Genomic DNA, 23,783 nt, shown 5'->3' on the forward strand with positions numbered 1-23,783 from the left:
AGTGCCTTTGCTGTGCGATATGGCAAATGATCTCTGATCCATTCATGGCCTTGTGAACTGGGGATTATTATCATCATTCGTGGAGAGAGGTTCAGTGACTCATGGCCAAGTTGAGCTGCATTTAACTGAGCCCTGACTGAATTTAAGAGCTGTATTCTCAGCCACATGTGTGTAAGCTAAAGTGACTGCACAGTATCCAGCTAATGCTTATCCAGTATTAAGTGGGCATGAAACTGGGTGCTGAAAGAAGCCAACAGACACGGGAGAGCAGAACGGGGGAGCTAGACAGAGGTGCCAGGGTGGAAGAGACTTCACACAATGGCTGGACAAGGGGGTATCCAGTCCTGACTTCCTGAGTGGACACATGACTGTCCATCCTAGCTATGTGTCTATGCATAATTCACACCTCATCAATCATCCCCAATTATAGCAAAGTTGATCCGAAATCATAAGGCTGCAGAAGTGATTACAATGGGGCTATATAAATGACGCTATCTGAGAGCCCTGGCACAAAAAACCCCCAAGATCTTTCGAGGCTGGCAGGAGTGGGAGGCGAAGGCTTGTTGTGAAGCTGTGTCAGTGGCTGCCTAAATGTGACAAGGACAGAGAACAACAGAGACAGACATCTGCTATGCAGGATATCAGAGAAGACAACGCCCCACTGAATAGGGCATGTAACAGCTCACGTCCTGCAACAAGCTGCTGTCACAAGAGGAGCCTCGGGGTGGCCAGGATCAATGTGCAGATGAACAGAAGGGAAAGGAGCCCACCACCGCTGTCCTCTTGCTACGGAGGGTTTGCTGTGTCAAGTCAAACAGGAATGTCATTATCATTATGCAGAAGTGGCAGTCACATCTCAGTTTGAAAAATGCATAAAAAATGTAACCTGGGCACCTTCTGTGGGTTAGAAGTGGCGTATTCCTTCAGCCATGGCAGCTCTGCTCACTGAAACAGGCTCAACACAGCCCGAGGACGGAAACTCTTGCTCATCCACGGGCAAGCGCTGTCACCTGGTAGAAGCTCTGTCCCAGCACTAAGTGGACAGTCCTGTCCCCAAGTGGTCCTGTGGTGCTGCTTGTAAGGCCCCAGGTGTTGATGGCCTACACGTGGCTTCATGTTTGCCCCAGTTCTGGTTCAACCCAGCCCACACTGACCCAGCAAGTGACAATGGTACACATTTGGAATGAGCCAGGCAATAGCTCTACCTGACTCTTTTTAACAAAGACTGACCCGACATGCTGATCATCAGCCCAGGCGGGACCAAATGGTCGTGTGTGTGAGCAGCCAACACACCCTGGTGCTCACAGTTCTAGCAGGCTCATCTTTACCTGGACACACGTGTTCCCTGAATGCACCTCCCAAACCCCTTCACCGTTTCCTGGCCATTTTCTTCTCTCTTGAGGCCTGCATTTTCCACATAGGTTCACTGCTGAAATAAAAATGCTGCTACAACCTAGTGGATCTGTGTAGCTTTTTTGTTTTGTTTTGTTTTTGAGCCAGCATCTTACTTTGTGGCCTAGGCTGGAGTGCAGTGGCATACTCATAGCTCACCACAGCCTTGAACTCCTCCCACCTCAGCCTCCTGAGTATCTGGGACGAAAGGTGCATGCCACCATGCCCTGCTATTTTTTTTTTTTATTTTTCGTAGAGATGGGGTCTCATTTTGTTGACCAGGCTGGTCTCAAATTCCTGGCCTTAAGCAATCCTCCCATCTCAGCTTCCCAAAATGCTGAGCCACTGCCCCCAACCAGGATCTGCATACTCTTATAGAAGAGACTGATTTTTTTAATACCAATTCCTGCTTTTTCTCCTACTAAACTGTTTACTAATTTTTTCTTAACTGCAATCCTGCTAGTTTAAATCTGTTTCTGATCTAACGCATTAATCTTCCCTTCCATGCTTTTCACTTTTTCTTTTGTGCCTCAAGCACCTGACTCTTCTTTAAAATAATGGTCTGAGTACAGGAGTCAACACACTCAGTTTCTCCTAAACTCTTAAAGCACGCTTCCCATACCAGATGTATAGGGAAGCCCCCCACATCAAGCAAGCTGTCAACTCCGCAGCAGATACGAGGTGGCTGCCGTCCAGTTCAACTCCCGTTGGCACCACTGTCTGCCTGCAGGTAGTGCCCTATCCCACAGGCTGAGGGCTCAGTCCCATAAGACTGCCCCCACTTCAGACACAGTTGCAAGCTCCAGGGGGTGGCCTGTCCTATGACTAACTGGCTATAGATCGGAGCCCCCATGAGCCATCCTATGAGCAACAATTCCACTCCTAGGCACACATCCTCAAGAAACATACCTGTGTGTGCCAGCTGGTACATGCATACTGTTGGGGGGGAATCTAGGGTGGGGCCCAGGAATCTGCATTTTAATAGGCCCTCGGGTGAGGTTGCTGCCTGGCTCCACTGCCTCAAATCTGGTTCTGGAGCCAGATGCCCCTATGGTTGCAGCCATGGAAAAGTCACTGGCAGGAGTAACAGGAAAGGCATGTCCCTGGGGGTGGTGATCCTGGGACACAGGGTGCTCTTCTGAGGGCCTGGGAGAATCCAGCTCAGTCACTGCGTGTCCTCCCAGTTGCCTGCACATCCCTCTGGGTCACCCCTTGCTCCTGAGCAAGGTTTGGCTCAAACCCCACCTCACCCGGTAATGAGCTCAGGGTCAGCACTGTCACCCTCATTTGCAACGTAAAGTCGTGAAGTGGTGCTGGTTAATCTTTCAGGTGCTACTCTGAAAGTGGGGCTCCTCAGCTGGCGAGTAACCATCTAGGTGGGGCTTTGGGAGACAAGGCTGAGGGGTGAGCACTGCTGAAGCTGGCCTTCAACAAATGCTTCCTGGGCCTAAGTGGTCCTCCCACCTCAGCCACCAGAGTAGCTGGGACTACTGGCACCTGCCATCACTTTATTTTAGAGACAGGGTCTCACTGTGTTGCCCAGGATGATCTAGAACTCCTGGCCTCAAGCGATCCTCCCACTTCTGCCTCCAATAAATACTTGCAAATGATGATGATCAGAAAGTGGGCTAATGAACCTCTTCCAAGGGAAGGGAAGTCTCTGCCATCCTGTGCAAAGCTGCTTGTCCTCCTTCCTGCTGCCTCTGTCCTCCCGCCGTGTACCAGTGCTGTCACCCTTGTTTCCATGTTCTTCTCCTGCCAGGGATGGCTTCCACCTCTGCTCTCTCCCCACCCCTGCAGGAAGCCAGAAGGCCTCCCTCTGCTCATCCACTCCCAGTGTCCTCCCGTTTTGTGCCTGAAGTATCCTCAGGGCTAAGTACGGATTACCACGTAGCTGCTGTTCTTCTCAGCTTAAGAATATCTTCACGGTGTCAAATGCACCACGGATTCCACTGGGCACGGAAATCTGCCCTGCCATCGGACAAGGAATGCACAGAGGGAGGAGACAATTTGTTCAACTGTTAACTAACGACGGCGCGGGGCTCTAGGACGAGGAATGCATGTGGGAGATGCTGGGTTCTGTGGAGGGAAGTCAACACCATGGTGGCGTGGTGTCAACACAAGTGGAGCCTGGAGTGGGCTTCGAGGACGACGCACAGGGACCTGGACTCAGCACCACGTGGCCGCCTTCCCACAGCCCTGCAGGGTTCTATTTTGTGCTGGGGTTGCCGCTGCCCAGCCTATCTCAGGAGAGGCCCAGCCAGCTGGGCAGCCCGGCATGTGGGAGAAGGGGAGGGAGTCCTCCTTGGTTCAATTCTACTTCTCCAGTTTAGAGATGGGCTTCCTCCCACCTCCCTCCTCCGCTTCTCATTCCCTCAGGGTGTCAGAAGGGAAGACAGCCATGATCAAGGGGGAGGTTTTCTGTACGAGTGGGTGGTTAAAACATTCTGGCGTCTTCCCTGTAAAATGTGGATTGTGTCAACTATCATTAATTACTGGTAGGGAGTGACTGATCCTTGACCACCTTTTACCCACAAAAAAGGGAAAAGTAATTTTACACAGTTCAACTTAAATGGAAAGCATCTAGACCACAAGCTGGCCACATAGCAGGTGCTCAGTAAACCATAGGCATTAACAGGCACACGTGTGGGGGCAGTAGGCTGGAGGCCAAGTGCCTCTCTGGGTCATGACTGGCCTCTCAATCCCAGGCATGATGAGACCCTGTGACTTCCTGGTCGCCCAATAATGGACCATCTGCCATGCTGGCATCCAGCCACACCCCAAACTAGTCACTGTGGTCAGAGATAACACTCAATGGGTTTAACTGAATAGACAATGAATTGTTTTGATAAAAAGTAAAAGAAAATAAAAACGCAAATGAAGAATGGAGAAACTTTCTGCCTGACTTTTATTTGACCTAACTCAGGAGGGAATACCTGGCCTGGAATTTGCAAAAGGTTCTGCCACAGTCCTATTGCATTCACATTTCCAAATGCACTCATTGAAAGGTGGGGTTGGAGGGTTGTTTACCTTTAGAAGGAAAAAGAAGAACTTTTACTGTAGCTCTTGGGTTAGAAATCGCAGTTTGAATCACAGCATCAAAAGGCCAATTCAGGGTCACTAAAACGAAGGCACGTCTGGTGCACAGCATTTCTGCATGTAACAAGTGAATTTCACCTAAGTGCTACAGTCAAGCACAGACCTTTTGGAGGCCCTGCCCTGATGGATGACACAGAGAAGAGCAAACAGATCTCAGGACATAGAGGGTCTGGCTCGCTGCACTCCCTCAAGGCCAGGGAGGGTGCTCTGAAGACCCTCGTTGTTGACGCGAGTTCTCATGGCCTGCTATCAATCAGCTAGTCAAAGGAATGAGGGCCCTGCAGATTTGGCACCACATACAGATGCCTCACAGATCACTTGTGTGGCTCCATGAAGTGTCCTCAGCCTCTCCCATGACACTGTTCCCCACAGGGCTGGCGTTGCTGGACCCATGACCTTTCCCCGAGTGCTTTGTGACCTTCAGAGACCAGTGGCGTGGCTGGATCCATTCAGGCACTGGATACTGGGCAGCCAACCCCTCTGGGTCACTGAGCAAGATCACTTGGACCTTTCACCTATGATGAAATAAGAGTAGGAGCCAGCTAGGTGAGCACTGGGGGGAGAGCATTTCAGGCCAAGGAAAAGGTGTGTGCAGACTCACTAGAGTGGAACGGAGCGGGTGTGTTCAGAGGAGAATGACAGGCACTCAGGGTGGCTGGGGAGGAGAAGCCATGGACAACAATGCCGGAGACATAGGCCAGGGCTGGGCAGGATGGCCGTAGGGTTTAAGTTTATTCCAAATACCATAGGAAATCATGTTAAGCCTGGAAGTGGGAGGCTCTGCCAGCCGGACTGGATACTGGCCCTTTGGCCAGAACTGGACTATCTAGAAGAATGTGGCTTTTTTTCACATTTTGGGTGAACAGTTTGGGGACCATGGCTTTTCCTGAGGGTAGAGGGTAATCGTTCTTGCTAACCATCTACCTATTGACCTATGTTCCTATACCTGCTTGTTGCAAATAGGCTCACCAGATTCAGTAATGAAGATGAGAAAACAACAGAGGCTGGCCACCAGCTATGGGACGGAGAGCGGTGGTGCTGCGAGCATGAAGCTCTGAGGGTGAGGGGTGGGATGCAGCGGCTCCCAGGCAAGGATTCTGTCTTTACCTTCAACAACCTGTGGAAAAAGGTCTGAGATGCTCCTGACTCATGCGGGGAGAGGCAACACAGACAAGGAAACCCAGACATAGAACTGAAGGCCTGTTGGCCACTTGAAGAGTTCTCTCTTTCAGATTCTGGCCAACTGCTCTTTTCTGTTAAGTAAAAAAGCTCCACCTGTAACTTTGCATCATCCAGGGTTCCTGAGAGGGTGGAGGGAATCAGAGGCTGAGCAGAATGGAGGCAGTAACTGGCCGCTGTGGGGTGGCAGGATTAGCCCTATACACACACAGTGGGCTCCTGGTGACCTCACAGGGAGCCAAGCAGACTCCCTGTGTGTAACACAAGTCAGCTGAGCAGGACCAGGGGTGCGGAAATGACACGGTGCTCATGGGGTCAGGGAATAGGAGGATGTGGAAGACAACTGCCCTCTCCACCCCAAGAGCGTGGACCTGGAACCAGCACCTATTGCAGGCCTGTTTTCTAATTACCTGAGAAAGAAGATGATCATGCAAACACGCAGTGTTAGTCTGTAACTAACAATCAAGTTAATGAAGTAATTCTGTAACAGGAACAAGCAAGAACAGACTCATCCCCAGAGGCAAACCATACTTTCTTATGCATTTTCCTACATAAAAGTGCCAGCGCCATGCTAAGACAGGCGAGTGGCACACTTGCCCTGGGAGCCAATTTCATGAAGGTATTACTTATCTTGATGACTGGGTTATTTTTGGAGGGGTCCTTAAATTATGGGCCCAGGAGAGTGCCTCACTTTGGCCCCAGTTGGTAGAAGCTCATCAAATTAAATTTAAATTAAAAGTATTAAATTATTGGAAACACCCAGCTAAATAACTGCAGGTGAAGCCAATGGAAAGACTCAGAAGTCTTCCAGCGAATCTTACTCTTGGCCAAGGACTTCCCATGTAGAAATTATCCTGAGAAAAGAACAAAAATGTGCACATAGACTTAACAACACTCACTTGAATGCTATTCATGTACTAAAAGATTGGAGTTAATCTAGGCACTCACCCACAGGGGATTAGCGATGTCTGCTATCATACCAGATTCCTATGCAGCCAATACAAGTGATAACGTGGCAGAATGTGGCAATTCTGAAAGATGTTCCCGACATGGCTCAGGAAACTAGCAAGCCACAAAACAGAGGTGGACATGTGACTTTTCTTGCTTGCATTCTTGCTCCCAGAATCCATCCTCCACGCGACAGTCAGAGCGACCTTTTTTAGTTACCCCCAGGTGTAGTCATTTCCTATGGTATCTGAAATTAGTCTAAACCCTATGGCTGTCCTGCCCGGCCCTGGCCAGTGTCTCTGGTGTCCTTGTCCCTGGCTCTCCCTTCTTGCTTCAGTCCCAGTCACCTTTCAGTTCTTCTGCGAACATACCACTCCGTTCCACTGTGGTGAGTCTGCACACACTTTTCCCTTGACCTGGAATGCTCTCCCCACCCTTGAGTTGCATAGCTGGCTCCTTCTCAGGTTTCAGTTCAAATGTCACCTTCTCGGGAAGGTTCCTCCTGGCATCATATCTTCACTGGCCACTGCCCTGTCACTCTTCTACATCACTCTGTTTTATTTGCTTTCTGGCACTTAACACCCTCAGAAATGATTTCTTTCTAAGAGACAAGGTCTCGTTCTATTGTCCATGCTGGAGTGCAGTGGTGTAATCATAGCTCACTGTAACATCGAACTCCTGGGCTCAAGTGATCTTCCTGCCTTAGCCTCCCGAGTAGCTAGGACTACAGATACATGCCATAACTCCTGGCTGATTTTTAAACTTTTTTATGGAGACAAGAGCTCACTATGTTGCTTAGGCTGGTCTCAAACTCCTGACCTCAAACAACCTTCCCACCTCAGGTTCCCAAAGTACTGGAATTACAGATGTGAGCAGAAATGATCCTATTTACTTAGTATTTTCCTGTTTCTTTTCCACCTCCCCCCCCAAGAGAAGGAAAGCTCCATGGGGGCAGAGGCTTTGCCAGATGGTGTACTCACAGCGCCCCAAATTATGCCAGGCGTAGACCACTCAGCGAACTGACGTCGAATAGCTAGGGTGGGCTGTTTACACACACGTAGAATAACGCACATTTGCATAAAAGAAGAATAAGAAGAGCACAGCACAAGAGAACATCTCTGGAGACTGAAATTCTGGATGGTTTTAAGTTTCATTTTCTATAATGGTGCATTACTTCTGAAGAAATGAAAACAAGAGCTTTTTTTCCTGTGTTTATTTTTTAGAGTGTGGTCATTCTAAGAAAATGCTGACACAGCTGGCTTGAGACCAGCACCACAAGACGCTGGAATTGGAAAAGCTCTTGGAGAATGTTTGGGTTGATCCTGCCTCTCATTTCAGCAGAACACACAGGAAACAATTCCAGGGGCCTTTCACTAACCGGAGGTTGGCTGACCTCATGAGCATCACCTGGAAGGCTTGGGCGAGCACAGACTGCCAGGACCACCTTGAGAACCCACATTCCAGCAATTTCCAGAGTGATGCCGATGCCGGTGGTCTGAGGCTGCACTTTGAGACCCACCAGGTTAGGCCACACTGTCTCTCATGGTGCCCTAGAGGTGTCTTGTTCTTTCTGGAGGAAGGACAGTGAGCAAAATAACGCTCATGTCAAAGTATGCACAGAAAACCCTATCTTTCAAGTCCCCTTCCAGAGGTTCCAACTGAAAAGAAGGGAAGGGGGAAGGGATCAACAATTTCTGAGCGCTTCCTACCCAGGCATGGTGCTGGGTGGTTGACATGTTTGTTTGTTTAATGGTTAAGGGATTTACCTAAAAACAAACAGCTAGAAAGTGGTGCAGTCGGATTTCAAACCCAAGTCTATTTGACTATAATGCTAATGCTCATTCTCCAACTTTCAAAAAGCTATCACGGTGGCATTCAGAGTGGCAAGTCAATGTCTTCCTACTAGAAGCAAATACCCTCAAGAATTTCCTCCCTCCCTCCCTTCCTTTCTTTTTGTAATGAGATAGGGTGTCTCTATATTGCCCAGGCTGGTCTCAAACTCCCAGGCTCAAGTCATCCTCCTGCCTCAGTCTCCCAAGTAGTTGGAATTACAAGCTTGCTCCATCATGTCTGGCTCTCAAGAAATTTTAACATGATGCCGTGTTCCCAATGATACTGAAGGTGTACACACTAATATCACCAACGAAACTTTTCTCTGAGTCTAAAGGCCAGATCTGTTCATTTATAGGAAATTCAGCAACTTCCAATCCCGAATCCCAGAATAAAGAGGATTTGAGTTGGTGTCTGGCTTATCACTACAAGTCTTCTGTGAAACGAGTGGGAGAAGAATTTCTCATGGATCTCAGCTTCCAACAAAGGGAAGACTTCACACATGTTCTGTGGAGAAAGAAATAGTGGGCTTTGTGGCTGAACAGATAATTCTACACTTAAAGGAACCAAGTTTGAATTCAAAGGCCAAAAGCCAAACAAAGATGGTGCGCACATACCATTTTAGACAAAAAACAAACTAGAAATTCGTTATTATTCCCTTTCTAATTTATTGAAGAGGAAATAAACAAGAACAAAAAAGCTCCTCATACTCACAAATACCAGGTAATCAGTGAGTTGTGATTTGCCCCACATTTTGGTCACACACGACCCTGAGTTTGAGGAAGTCCTGTAAATACTGAGACTGCAAAGGGGCTGGATGACATTCTTTCACATCTTAGTTTTGATCAGAAATCCAAATTAAGAACAAGGTTAAATATTAGTGAGTTATTTCAGGAACAACACAAGTGTGGTTTTCTGTATCTGTCTTCCTGTATTTTTTTAGTTCATTTCATAGATTTTCCTGTACATGTTTTATTCTACACCCCTGAAGCAGCTGCATAAATAGATTTTACATGAAAACACAAGGAAACACTTTGAGTAATTTTGGCTGTAACATCAGAGAAATGAGGGCTTCAACCAAGACAGCTCACGTGCCAAGGAAACATCTGTGCATCTGCTTAGCAAAGACAGTCAGAGGAGACCCTGGGGAGGACAAGCGAGAAAGAAGGAACAGGGCAGGGTGAATGCCACACAGGATCCCAGGGGCGGATGCCTAAGGGCTGCTAACACTGGATTCCAACGGCAAGTCGGCCCAACACACTTATGAGCATGTCCAAGGTTTGACGTGACTGCGGTCTGGTCTCCTTGAGCCGCGCGTCAGGATGGCGGACCAAGTCACAGCCCTCATCTGTTAACAAAATGCCTTGTGACTGTTATTTAAAAAAGAAGGTCTGCAGGATCTTGTCGAATGAATGCAGGGTGCAAAGCCGAAGAGCTGGTCCTACAGTCACCCTCAGGGTGGGGACCTCACAAGGGCCATGCCACGGGACGGCACAGTGCTAAGTAGGAACAAGGTCTCCCTCTGCTCCTACTCTCGACCTTTACGAGTGGTTGGAGAAGCGCCATCTGCCTTCCCTGGAGGAACAATGCAGCTGCAGCCATTACCCTACTGCTAAATACTTTTAAATATGCCATTGGCCCAGCAAAACAGCTGTCTCCCTGCATACACACCAGCACCGGGACAAAGCCCCGACCTGCAGGAGGGCCCAGGCCTGAGTCCCGGCAGGGGCTGGTTAAGACAGGCATTCTCTAACTCCTGTGTGAATCTGTGGCTTCTTCCTTGCGTTTCAAATCTATTTCGGCAGTGGATGGCCGCTCCTGATTCTCAGAGATTTCACAGTGGCCTCCAGACTGCAGCGGCTTATGCGGAAGACAGAAGAATAGCTACTTGGCAGATGACATTCATCGGGCCTTAGGGAGGGCACTCAGCTGGAAAGATCTGTTTTCGCTGGAGATCGGAAGTGCTTTTCCAGCAATTATTTGATCCTTCCTGGGAACTTGTTCTTTTGTACAATCTCCCAGACTGCTGGGAGCACATGGACTCCTATTCTGGTCCCAGCATTCTCACTAGTCAGATGTGCGACTTTGGAAAGATCATGTGGCTTTTACTTCACCTCTATTTTCTCATGTACCTGATGGGAACAATTATCCCTCCTGCTTAATTCATGGAATTTTTGTGAAGATAAAACAAAGTAGTATATGTGAAGGTATTTAGAAAATATAAAAAGCTAATTTATTCTTAGATGATATTTGCATTATGGTTTTCTACTTATGTATTTATTTCTTTTCTTTTTATTGTACAGATGGGGGGGTCTCACTATGTTGCCCAGGCTGGTTTTGAACTCCTGGCCTAAAGCAATCCTCCCACTTCAGCCTCCCAAAGTGTAGGAATTATAGGTATGAGCCATTCTGCCTGGCCTGTTTTGCTTTCTTTCTTTTTTTTAGAATTGAGGTCTCATGCTGTTGCCCAGGTTCGAGTGCAGTGGTATGATTACAGCTCACTATAACCTCAAACTCTTGGACTCAAGCAATCCTTAGTCTCCTCAGTACCTGGGTAACATATATGTACCACCATACCAGGTTGTTTTGCATTTTTTTCTTGCCTGGGTTTACATCATTAGTGGCATGTTTTCATTTTCTTTCTTAGAACTAGGTAGGAATTCCCTCATGCAGAGAAGGAGAGGTAAAACATGCCACCCAGGCAAAGAAAATCATCACATTCTCCTTACCGCTTGGAAAAATACAGCAAGGCGTACAGGACCAGAGTAACATCAGCCCAGAAAACCTGTTACTGCTAGGGCTGCAGAACATTCTGGTCCTTATATGTTTCCTTTTCAGAGGCCCACAAAGAAGGGATTGGATGCAGTGTTGAATGAATGAGTGAATGAATTCTTTCATCCATCTATCCATTCCTCCACCTCCATTTATGGACCAGCACTATGTTTCCAAGCAACGTGCACAAGATTCAAGGACACAGAATGCTGCCCCCATGGCTGAAGAGTGCCCCACCCATGGGAAGCAGGGGATGCGGAAAGCACAAGTTCTCCTGCAGTGTGGTATGTTTGCCTAGAGGGATACGCAATGCTCTGGGAGCTTGGGTGCACGGGTCACCTCACTTGAGGAACCATGGCAAGTGCTCAGGGGATGGACATCGGGTGGGCTGTGGGAAGGATATGAAAGAGGGGCGGGCGAGTGCTGCCAGGCTCCATGAGGTTGCGGGCTCAGGACATGGCAGGGAGACTGCAGGGAGCGTCCTTGCTGGGGTAACAAAACCCAAGGACAAATGAACGCAGGCAGAGACAGGCAGGGTCCTACATAGGAAAGGGGGAGTCGGCCACTGATGCCCAAGCAGGAGTTGCGCAGTGGACTTATATTCCAGAAAGATCGCCTGGGAGCACAGCAAAGGGAGAAGGAGAGGTTAATTTAATGTAAACATCTGCATGCTACAACACAGAGCACTTTACATAAAGTCCTGGCTTAAGACACTCTCTTCCAAATCCCAGTAAGAGACTGGGAAGCAGACGTGTATAAACCTTCCAAAAGTATACAAGTAACACATTTCCCTTGCAACTTACAAAGCACTGAGTTCCCACGTAACTCTGGGACGACTTCCTATGAGAAGAAAGACTATACATCTCAAATGTGGGTGACCACGTAGGTGACCATGTGGGCACTCCACTGCCAGGAAGTCCCAAAGAAATGGGCAACATGTCCACCATGCACCTGGTGCTAACAGGGGATGATGAACACTACCTGGACAGTACTGTCCCCATTTCTTGGTAGTTTCTTTCTTCTTCCTTTGTAAAGCTTAGATACAATTTGCACACAGTGCAATGTATAGATAGAGCTTAAGTTTACAGTTCAGTGAGTTCTGACAAAGGTACATGCCTGCATGACCTAAACTGCCATCCAGACATAGAACATTTTCACGAGTCTGGAAAAACCCACTGTAGTCAGTCCCGTCCCAGACCAACACAGTTGTGATTTCTACAACTCCAGATCAGTTTTCTCTAGTCCAGGACTTCATATAAATGTAGTTATATAGTATGTATTTGAGTTGGGGTCTCACTCTGTTGCCCAGGTTGGAGTGCAGTGGCATGATCAGCTTACTGTAGCCCCGACCTACTGGGCTTAGGCAATCCTTCCATTTCAGCCTTCCCATTAGCTGGGACTGCAGGTGTGCATCACCACGCTTAGCTAATGTTTTTGATTTTTTGTAGAGACGAGGTCTTGCTATGTTGCCCAGGCTGGTGTTGAACTCCTGGGCTCAGGCAATCTTTTTGCCTTGGCCTCCCTAAATGCTGTGACAGCCGAGAATCGCTGTGCCCAGTTCAGTATGTACTCTTTGTGTCCACTTGTTTTCACTCAGTAAAATGTTTTTGACATTTATTGGTGATATTGTGTATTCAGCAGTTTATTACTACTGAATAGTATAGTAGCTTTTATTGCTTAGCAGCGTTCCATGGTATGATATGCCACTATTTAGTAAGTTTCAATAGTTCTCTCTTTTGCTAAATAAAGTATGTAACTGCCTATCCATGGCAAAGCAAAAAATAAAAATAAATAAAAATAAAAAGGCACTAGTGTGTAAGTTCAGGGGAAGTCACTAACTGTTCTCTCTGACAGCAGGCCTTAGCTTTGAGTGGCTTCATCTTCAGAATCCTCCAACAGCAACAAAGACTAATTCTCCAGGCAGTCAGGACAAACAAGGGGGAGAGAGTGCCCCCTAGCACTGTCTTAGTGCTGTATGTGGGATCATAGGAGGAGATGAAACATGGCCCTCCCAAGAGAGATGCCAACTCATTGAGAGTTTGGGAGCTCAAGGTCAATGATGAGACACAGAACCGAGATAACGAAAATATTCTCTACAAAGGCAAAATGTGCCCACCAAGGCTGGCAAATGGCCTGGACTGTATGTATTTCCCTTTGTCTGTCAATGTCCTTCTGCCCAAGCAGAACTCTGGGCAGATTCTGGGGGCCCAGCAGAGAGAGGAAGCGATTCAAGCCTATTTCCGAATCTGCCTGTTTTCTATGGGATGACTGCAGCTGTGAGCGTCAAGCAGCTACATGGTGTGATCTTACTTGGTGTGAACCAACGGGTCACATCTGGAATTCTCAAGGAAAGCAGATGGGCCAAGAGGCAAAAGTCAAGGAAAGAAAGCAGTTGATCTTAAAGCCTTGTGTTCTAGAAACTCCATTTCCTGACTCTGAGGAGCACTTGAAAGCAGCATCACAAAAGATCATAAATGACATCCCCCAAGCCTACTCTTTCTTCCATACAGCTGTCACAGTCTACTATGAACACCAGACATGAACATGCTCTGGTAACTTGAAGCACATTATTTGGGTCGGCTCCCCCCTCTGACACTGTACCTTGCCTATCCTTTGAAGTGAGCTAGCTTTTGACTCCAACATTCCCATTATCACTGGAGTGATGTTGGTCATGCCGGAGATGCAGCGGAAGCACAGAGCTCTCTGTCTGGGTGGAGCCTGATTTGATCCCAAGAATCATGCAGAGAATGTCTTTAACAAAGCTGGTAGGCGTCCTTTCTGTTTTTTAGATCAGACACACCCACTTGCTCTCTATTTTTCTGAATCAGTTTTGATATTTTTTGCATACCAACTATGGGTCAGACAGCTTCCTCCTTTGTTCTCATGGGTCCCTGAGGTAGGCACGACTGTTATTCCCACTTCAAGGAAGAGGAGAATAGAATGACCTCGGCTTCAACCGTCATTCATTACTATTCTGTTGGTGCGTTCCTTGGACTGTTGGACGTGGAGGCTGGTGAAAGACGATGCCTGAGCAAATAGAAAGCAAGATGACTTTCGTCTTTGATCTCCCTCCTTACATAGTTTAACGTTAAGTCGGGTAATTAGGTCAGAGCAAGAGATCATCACTGTTGAGAGCTACAGCCAAAGTTGAACAATTATTTCTTGGAAGATTGTTAATTAGCCTGGCGTGGGATATAGGCTTTGGAACACGTATTCATTCCGATAGCAGTTACACTACCAGACATCTCATAAATAATTAGCCATTTAGAATGTTATCCGCAGGAAACAGCTGCAGCTGGTATGGGAACTTCTGACACGAAGGAAATGCAGAACTTCATGGAATTAGAGGAAGGCAGGAGTAAGATATCACAGGGTAATGCTGTCTTAGTGAGGGCTAGCCCACGTTTTCAGGAGATGCACTCCGTTTACAGTAGTGCATGCTGGCTCACTTCTCTGAGTTTCTAGGAGACAAGCATGGCATACGAAAAGCAAAACTGCAAAGACACAGGAACTAGTACTCAGAGACATTTATGATTCTAAGGTTGGGGGCCTGTGGTCTGGTGCGCAGCCATGTCCACCTATGCTGTCCATCATGGTAAGAAGCAAGAACCATATGTGGTTGGTTCCACCTGTGATGCAAGGGTAAAACACAGAACCAGACTTCAACAACACAGTATGAAAAAAAGAATAGAAAATATTTCATTAATAAATAAAAAAATATGATGACATGTTGAAATGATAATGTTTTAGTAGTTAGGTTGGCTTAAACAAAAAATATTATTAATATTACTTTCATCTGTTTTTTCTAGTTTTTTTTTTTTGAGTTGGAGTCTCACTCTGTCACCCAGACTGGAGTGCAGTGGCCGCTCCCGGCTACCACAGCCTCAACCTGCTGGGCTCTGGCGATCCTTCCGCCTCAGCCTTCCAAGTAGCCAGAATTACAGGCATGCGCTACCATGCCCGGCTGATTTTTTGATTTACTGTAGAGATTAAGTCTCGTCTTCTAGCTTTTTTTGATGTGGCTACTAGGAAGTTTTTTCTTTGAGTTGGAGTCTCACTCCATCGCCCATGTTGGAGGGCAGTGGCATGCTCACAGCCACTCCAGCGTCGACTTGCTGGGCTCTGGCGATCCTTTCGCCTCAGCTTTCCAAGTGGCCGGAACTACAGGTACACGTTACCATGCCCAGCTAATCTTTTTTTATTTATTGTAGAGATGAGGTCTCGCCAAGTTGCCCAGACTGGTCCTGATAGGGAGTTTTAAATTACCTATGCTGTCTGCATTGCAGTGAGCACTGTGTCTATGGGACAGCACTGGGATAGATCTTCAGGAATGGAAAAGGCTAACCAGGTTGAAGATTTGGGGCATTTGATCAAACACGGTAAGCCACCTGCAGGGAAACAGGTTCCTTAGAAGGTGAATAAAATGGTTTAACAGAAATGCAAGCTGCTATTCTGCCCTGACCTGCTGGTTACCGCAGGTAAACCAATCACCCTCCCTGGGCCTCAGCCTCTGTCATGGTTGAGTCAAATAGTCTCGAACATTTCTTCTGGTGCTGTTATTCTGAGTCTGTGGCAAATTCCTTTGGGCAGGTAACTCATGGATAAAAGCGATTAAAAACAACAACAACAACAAAAAACCAAAACCAAAACAAATAAACAAAAACAGCAAGGCACAGTGGCTCATGCTTATAATCCTAGCATTTTGGGAAGCTGAGATAGGAGTATTACTTGAGCCCAGGAGTTTGAGACCAGCTTAGACAACATAGCAAGACCTCATCTCTACAAAAAAATATTAAAAAAATTAATTAGCCAAGCGTGGTGGTGCATGCCTATAGTACCAGCTACTCAGGAGACTGAGGAGGAAGGACTGCCTGAGCCCAGGAGGTTGGGGCTGCGGTGAGTTGAGATCATGCCACTGCTCTCCAGCCTGGACAACAGAGCGAGACCCTGAATCAAAAAACAAAAACAAAAACAAAACCCACCTAATATTTGCTATTTGCAGTCCCAAATGTTGCCTGCTGGTCTCTCCCATGTGATGTGCCTTTGACAAAGTCTTTCTGGAGCAACAGCTATGATATAATGGCCATAATAATAATCATGTTTATGATGCTCAGACTGGACTGTCCCAAGGAAAGGAGGATGCTTGCACTGCACCCTAAAAAGTGGGTTTTGTTTTTTTTTTTTGAGTGGGAGTCTCATTCTGTTGCCCAGGCTGGAGTGTAGTGGCAAACTTGCTGCCACCGCAGCTTCGACCTGCTAGGCTCTAACGAGCATTCCGCTTCAGACTTCCAAGTAGCTGGAACTACAGGAATGTGCTACCATGCCTGGTTAATTTTTTGATTTATTGTAGAGACGAGAGGTCTCACCAAGTTGCCCAGGCTGGCCTCAAATCCCTGAGTTTAGGCAATCCTCTCTCCTCGGCCTCCCAAAGTGCTGGGATTAGAGGCTTGAGCCAACAGGTGGGTTTTCACGATAAGATTATGCTTCTAAAATGGAAAACCTAGGAGCTCCTTAACAATACAACAGAAGCTTATTAAAATGTGAACTCAAAATATTCTAACACACCCTCGCCTGAGGGAGGGAAACAGAACGCATTATTCTTTTAGTTCAGGCTTTACCCTGTCTCTTTTCCTTTCTAAAGAATCTAATTATCTGCTAGAAGTTATTCTGCATCTCCCAGGCAAAAGATATACTTTTTACATGATTGCAGTTTCTCCTTTTTGTTTCCTTAAAAGGTAGCTTAGATTTAGATAACATGATGATAGCAAATAGGGTAAAACTTCCAATATAATACTAAATATATAGCATACATTTTAAAAAATATATGCTCAAAATGTATGTGTGGAAACAAATATGGAATTAAGAAATTATAGGGATGTATGACCCACAGGATGGAAACCTTGCTGATTATGAAGCCTGGGAAGGACGGTGTGATATTCCCTGGAAAGAATTCCATGATCGACATCCTGTATCTGCGGGTTTCCCTGTTGCTTCTAGTTTAATCTGATGTCTTCAGCATCTGACTATACAGTGGCGGTGTGGACCACTTCTACTCATGCACCTGTCCGTTTTGAAGAAGCCTGTGCTTTTACTTACTTGGCTCCAGACTTCCTGCGTTCTGACTTTCTGTACCATGACCCTCGTGTCTCTGATGCTGATAGGCTTGTCTGGACTAGAAGTAACCAAGAAATATTTGGAGGGAAAAGAAATTGTAGGGAAGAGGCTACTTTCTTTACCACTTTCTTTTTTGGTCAGACCTTCCATATCAGGCCAAGTAGTGTCATTTTTTTTTGCTAACACTGAAGGCATTTGGGAATTCTGACCAAAATGCCGAAACAAATGGTGTGCGTTCCAGCCATCCCATACTTTTGGGGAACTTATTTAAAAAGTAAGAACGGGGCTTCAAAGACACAGAACAATGACAGGACAGATGGGTCATGTCCACTTTCAAGGTTGGTGGGTAAGAGATGAAACCATGAATGAGATGGAGGCTCAGTTTTGCTTGAAAATGGAAAACACGACCCTGAATTTCTTTCTCTTTGCCATTATCTGCAGAACCACACTTGAGAAAGCACTAAGGGAAGCAAAGTAAAAGGACTAGTTTCGGCTGGCTCTTTCTTCCTCAGCATCGTCTACTTTTGTTCTTTTATTCTTTTCTTGTTCACTCCCACTCTCAATAATTTCACTATTCTGGGGGCACTGGGGACAGGACGTCTGGGCAGCTTAACACATATGAGAGTCTCTGTTTTCTCTGTGAATTCTTTTCAGCTCCTTTTTGTGGCAGCAGGAAGGATGTGGGATCCCTTTCAGATTCAAACGAGGCCTAGGGCCCTGGCTCAGGCTGAGAACATCACGCTCTTGTTACACTGTGGTCTGAGAGTGCCAGAACTACCATCTTTGGGTCTCCAGGTCAGGTGACCATTTCATGCTGGGGCTTAATCACTATTCTTAACATCTTAATCTCTTTTAATATAAATCTTTATTTTAATCTCCAGCCTACACCTCCCTAAAACAACAAGCAACAAAAAACTACAAAAAACCTGCCAACAGTAAACTAGAGTATAAAATTTTATTAAGAGAATTCTGATTTTTAGAGTGAAAATACCTATGTCTTCCATGTATTTTCAGATGTTTAAAATTGCATGGGATAGAAGTTCAGAAGTGGCATCATCTCCTTTCAAATTATTTCTTAAGTTTAAAGAACATGACAGGAAAATTCTGCCACTTGTTTTTCTCAGATATAGATTCCTAAGCATGCAAAACTAAGGAGTAACATTTATAGTGTAGAAAACAAAAAAACTGAGACTTTTGTCTAATTTATTAAGCTGGATGTTTATTACTAAGACTTCCACAAAAAGATCAAAGCAAAACCATGGCAAAGAATGTGGAGTGATATTAGACAAATATTTTATTACTGAATTTGGGAACTGACTCTTTCATTAATTCCATTGGTTCAACTTTGTGATCTTGGCAAGTTATTTATCCTTTCTTGAGTCTCAGCTCCATCCATCTATCTATCCATCCAATCAACCAATCAACCAACCAACCAACCAACCAACCAACCAACCAACAGACCAACCATCCAACCAACCAACCAATCAACCAGTATGTCCCATCTACTTGGTGAACTAAAACAATGAGTAGGCTATCATCCCAGCACTGGAGCACCTTTTGACAAAACAAGTACATGAATAAATTTACACAAAACAACTGTCACTTGGAAGTTGTAGGGTGCTAACAGGAGGTTAGTGGAGAAAGAAATCACTGTCAGAGGAGAGATTAGTCTTCACTGAGGAGAAACAATTAACTTATCGCTTGAGAAAGACGCAAGGGTTCTACATCTAGAGCTGGGTTGGAACATTCTTGACCACAGGAAAAGCCAGAGTAAATATGGCAGCCAGGGAGGCACAAGAGACATTTAGGGAAGAGTGATGAGCCAGCAGGGGTAACAGGGTCTGCGAACTGAGGCAGTGACTGCTTTGAGCAGAGTCAGCCAAGAGAGGAGGACTGGACTCAGTCTGGAACTCAGAGGGATGGCCGAGTGGAGGTCTGAGCAAGAGAGTTGTGGCTTGGCAGCTGCACACAGTGTAACTCAGCTGAGGGAGCACTGGAAGAGAAGCACTTAGCTAGAAAGCTCTGCTGGTCCAAGCCAGTGTCAACCAACCTTGGCTTACGGGGATGGAGGTGAGGAGGGGAATGAAGGGATTGACAAGGCTGTTGGCTGGTGGAATGGAACTAGAGACACAGTTTATCTCTGACTTTCTAGTTGACACATTCTAGTATCTGGCAGTTTGGAATAAGCGAGGATAAATCTGACTACTTACACAATAGAGGTAAAAATAGCTGTGGGTGAAATTCAGTCCCATTTCTGTATTTGAAATCTCAACATTAATTAGTCTTAGAGAAACTAATCTTGTAGTAAAAGTGTCAAGGCATGTTATATGAAAAGACAAGCCATGTTTAGGGACTCCTACTGAAGTGCTTCAGCATTGGTCTAATCCCTCATACAGGATGCTTTCATGTGAGGACAGTTATCCTACTTTCTATTTTGACAGGGGCCAGAGAAAAGTGGTTTTTTACGAACTTTGGCAACATAATATCCAAAAAGGCTCTCGAAACACCTCTGTCAACAAGACAGGAGATGTGGGTTGGATACTAAGGCAATGAAGTGGATGACAATATTTAAGTAAGACAATAGTTAAGTGAGTTCATGTCCACTGAAAGGTGGCCTCCAGGGGCATAAAATGGGGCACTGAATGCTCAGACAACTTGCCAATGTCTTAGACTAAGATATGGGAAACTTGCTTGGTAAAATGTTCCAACAGAACAAACTTTTGGAGGGACAGAAAATACTTGGTGGGCTGGAGTAGCAAGCCACAACTGACAGGACACATAAGTAAGGAAAAATGTGAAGGCCTGAACCAAAGAAAAAAAATTTGTAAGTACAAGATGGCGGACATGTGGTTTAGCTGCAGCAAGGTGAAAACTATTTGGGGGGAGGGGGGTGTTAGCTGAAAGTAATTTCAATCTGAGTCAACTGTTTGACAAGGCTGCTTAAAAGTGTGATCAAATGTGGTATTTACTGAAATACAGCATGAGCACACCAGCCTCACTTCTGTTGGGACTCCAGAAACAGAGAAACGTGGTGCAATGGTGAAAGGACAGAGCCCAACATGGAGTTTCTCTGATCACCAAACTTGACCAAACCTGGCCATGTGCTTAGGTCAATGCTGCATGCACAGCCATCATCAGTAACTAGAAGAACAACATATTTTCTGGCCCCCAGGTAGGCTTCATTCTACTTGGTCACAAGATGCTAAGATGAACATGTCCAAGAATTTGTCTTTCAGCTCTCAGTTCAGCCCTTCTTGTCTAGGTGACTGATTCACCCATCCATCTGGCTGTCAGAGATACAAGGAACCGATCCCATCACCATGTCGCCAGCTCCTGGGGATACTTGCCCGCCCTCTAAAGGAAAAGCTTAAAACTCCCCAGTCTCAAGCATTCGCTGCCAAACGTTCCTTAAGTGTTCTTAATTTTGGAGAAGTGGATCCTCCCTTTCTCTCTGGTCTACTTTCTGAATAAACTCCCTTTCTCCTTATCTAATTGCTGTATAATTCTCTGTATACCTGTGGAACCAGCTCAGCTCACTGACCTAACAGCTGGATATAGACATTTTGGGTCAAGTTGCTCAACATACATTGCTTGACTTAGCCAGAGAGAGAGGTTTCCTGGGTCATCATGGGGGCCTCCCCTCAGCTAGGCTGAGCTAGGGAAGCTGGGAGGGGGAAGTAGAGAAGGACCTGCCAGATGCGAGGCTGTACTTGCCATTCTTAGGAAGACTGAATTTTGATTGCTTAAATTGCAATGAAAATTGAATTTTTGGCATCAAGAGACAGAGACCAGTCAATGGGACAAGAGTGTCCCTCTGTTCTTCATCAAATACAATCTAAGCAACATGAAGCTATGCCTTGTATCATCTGTCTAAAGCTGGACCTCTCAACTGTCTGGAGAGTTCTGGGCCCCATGTCGGGGTCTGCTTTCCTGAGGGTTGGAAAGGTTCATGCAAGTGAGGGGTGGCGTGCCAGTGACCCACAGACCACTCCCTACACACAGCAGGGGGCTGGCTCCATGGGGAGGAAGGTTTCTCAAGTCCTTGCAACCCTTCCCGTGTATAAATTGTGATCTCTGGACCTTCCAGACATAACACTTACCTCATGTTGGCAAATCAGGGCAAGCTTCTTATTCTCTACTAGAACACAGAATGCAAGCCAGCCTAATTTCTAAACCAACTTGGAATTTTTTTTTGAAACAGGAAATTTGTTACTGTGTGTTGTTTTTTTCCTTGTGCAGTATGTTGTTTACCTCTGGAAAGGGATCACATATATCCCGAGGTACATACTTAAGAACAACAGGCATGAGTGTGCCTCTGCACTGCAGCCTGGGTGACAAGGTGAGACTCTGACTCAAAAAAACAAACAAACAAACAAACAAATAAATAATAAAAACTCTTGGTAAACCAAGGAGAGAGTTTTCTTAATCTGATAAAAAAGTATTTACCAAAACCCAACAGTATGCATCATGCTCAATGGTGAAACGCCAGCAGCCTTCCCTTCAAAATCACTAACAAGCTAAGGGTTGAACTATTCCTGTGCCTTATTAACACTGCCCTGCAGGTCCTAGCCAGAATGGTAGGCCAAGGAAAAAGAAAAGAAAAGATACATGATTGAAAAAGACGAACGAAAACTTATAATCATTTACAGTTGATATGATTGCTTACACAGAAAACCTAAGCGAAATGTAAATTACTAGAATTGGTAAGGGGCTTCAGCACACAGTTAAGTGTTAGTTTAACATGAAGACCTGTGCTCCTGTGCACCACCAGCAGATGAAACCACTTTTAAAATGGAAGACTGTGTTTATTTTTCTTACTCTTCCTCTCCTGCTCTTCAACAGACCCCTCGCCCAGACAAGCACAGGGCGATACAAAATAATTAAGAAAAACAAGTAACCTAATTATACTGCAAAACTCTCAGAGGCAGGGAGCATAATTTCACGGGAGACTGACAGGATTCCTTGCTATTTTATTCCCATGGAAAAATCCACTTCGAAAAAACAAGGCATTGTAGATGGGGTTACCTTGAACTGTGGTGAATCACACTTATTTACTGGAAAAGAAACACAAGCAGGAAGTCCAGGCCCCTGCAAATCAAACTCTGCCTCAAAGGAAAATACGGTTGACACCTTTTCTTCTTCACAGCCTGTACTCAAGTCAGCAGGGCCTGGCCTTCCAAGATGGCGTCCCACATCGGGAAGGAGAGGGGGTGTGGAGGGAGACACTGGCCAGGAGGTGGGCAGAGACAGAGCACTGGAAAGCTCTCAAAGGCTTGGTTCTTCAACCAAAGGAAGATAACATTGAGGGTTACTTGAAAAAATCTGTTGACATTTAACTATAACCAAGCACAGAATGACACATTCTAAGAGCTACTTGATCCAATTAAGACCCCACATTCTTACTCCATAGTCAGATTTACTTTTCCAGCGTAGGGACAGTTTTAGAAGCACAGGCCATGGAAAATACGATTGTTTTCCACAGAGGGGCTGGTTTATTAACATTTTTGATGCCATGACAATAAAAATGATATCAAACTGTGGAGAAGGTTCTATATTCACTTGGATCAGACTGGATAATTAACTCAATAAAAACGAGATTATCTGAAAATACTGTTATGGTGTTTTTTTAACAAACATGTTAAAAACCAACTCACTGAAGGTACTAAAATGAACAATTCATCTGACCAATGAATCAAGTGATGGTCACACCTCCAATGGAACGGCATGTAGAACTAAAATCATATTGTGAAGTAAGCTTAGTGACACACACAATATTCATAGTACAAGGCCAAGTCAAATAAAGTAAAACATAAAATATCAAGTACAGCTTGAAGTCATTTAAAAAAATTTCTAAATTTGTATCAGGAAAGGACACTGAACAGCATCCTATTGATATGTGTGACTGTCTTTGTGTGGTGGAACAGCAGGTGACTTTTGTTTTGTCCTTTGTGTGCTTCTGTATTTCTAAGGACTCTCCACCGGGGGTGTGTACTAATGTGGATGTTATTTGTTAAACCCACCATCATGAAAAGACCCAGCGTCCACACAACACAAACTGTGGTAGTCTCTAAAACATTCATAGCCTAGGGACAGTCTCGTGGTGGTCAAAAGCATCAACATAGAGTGTCCTCCTGACGAGCACCTGGAGGATTCTGTTCTTACTCTGTTCTCCACTGGACACTTGGCCTGCATGTCCTGGTGTCCCCAGGAGACATGACAAAGGTCCTGGTTTCTCTAGCACTGATGGCAGGGACAGTGTAGGCCCCTGCCGACACCTGAGACAGCAAGATGGGAGCAAAAGCTCTGGGCACAAACACATGTCCCACTTGTCACCTTCATGATGTCGCTTCCCGGCTCAGCAGCTTTCTCAGCTCTGAGGCATGGCATCCCTGCCTTCCACACCAGCGCCCACCAGCCTCCCATGGCCCAGCACTCTACAGTCAGGGTGG

At 45.8% G+C, this 23,783-nt stretch overlaps 1 protein-coding gene across 1 annotated transcript in view; it reads right to left on the reverse strand.

Annotated features, from left to right (window-relative positions):
• The window catches only part of FYN (FYN proto-oncogene, Src family tyrosine kinase), a 158,464-nt gene that overhangs the window by 74,501 nt on the left and 60,180 nt on the right, over positions 1–23,783 (reverse strand). The window lies entirely within an intron of this gene.

This window comes from Carlito syrichta, unplaced genomic scaffold (genome assembly GCF_000164805.1).
Source record: "Carlito syrichta isolate Samal-C Ts95f unplaced genomic scaffold, Tarsius_syrichta-2.0.1 Scaffold303669, whole genome shotgun sequence".
Classification (NCBI taxonomy): Eukaryota; Metazoa; Chordata; class Mammalia; order Primates; family Tarsiidae; genus Carlito; species Carlito syrichta.